Genomic DNA, 918 nt, shown 5'->3' with positions numbered 1-918 from the left:
TTTTAAGTCTTTTCAAACGATACCGAAAAAAAATTTATATGTGAAACCATAAGATTAATAGTGCAGTAATGCGTAGGAAAATAAAAAAATTGTTTAAATAAATTATTTGCAGTAATAATAATAATAATAATAATAATAAATTTATTTATTTATTTTTAATTATAATCATCATCGTCATCATCGCTATTATTATTATTATTTTTTTTTTTAAATTTCGAGAGGATTTTTAAATCTTAAGGAGGGAAAGAAAAAAACAAATAAATATTTTAAGAAAAAAAAAAAATGGCTTCAACATCTGTTAAATTTTTTTAACTTTAAATTGTTTAAAAAAAAAAAAAGGAAAAAAGAAAAAAAGGAAAGAAAAGGAAAGAAAGAAAGAAAGAAAAACTCAAAAATTGCCGGATTCATTTTACGCTTTTCTAAGACTTACGACAGGTAACGCCTACCTGGTAAGAGTTATTACTTAAAGTTAAAAAAATTTTTTTTTTTTTTGTTAACTTTAAAAGAAAAAAAAAATTTCTTTCTTTCTTTTATTATTATTATTGTTTTAAATGCAATTTTACTTAGCTCCCATTTAACAATTTTTTTTTACTGGAAGAAGTAATAGTTCTGGAAAAATTTAGGGGGATAGGGCGGAAAAATATGATTATTATTATTTTTTGTTAATTTTTTTTTTTTTTTTTACGTACGAAAACGAATTTTTTTTATTTAATTTAAATATCATTTTATTTTGATTGAATTCTCTTCTTTCTCTCTCTCTCTCTCTCTCTCTCTCTCTCTATCTATCTATCTCTCTTTCTCATTTTCTCTCTCTCTTTCTCATTTGAAACAAATTTTTGTTTTATTTTTGTTACAAAATAAAAATAAGGAAACGTAAAATCATGTTAAACTACCTAAAAAAGATTAAATATAAATTTT

The sequence above is a fragment of the Pediculus humanus genome, genomic scaffold (genome assembly GCF_000006295.1).
Source record: "Pediculus humanus corporis 1103172107613 genomic scaffold, whole genome shotgun sequence".
NCBI classification, from domain to species: Eukaryota; Metazoa; Arthropoda; class Insecta; order Psocodea; family Pediculidae; genus Pediculus; species Pediculus humanus.
Note: the sequence above shows the minus strand (reverse complement) of the source record.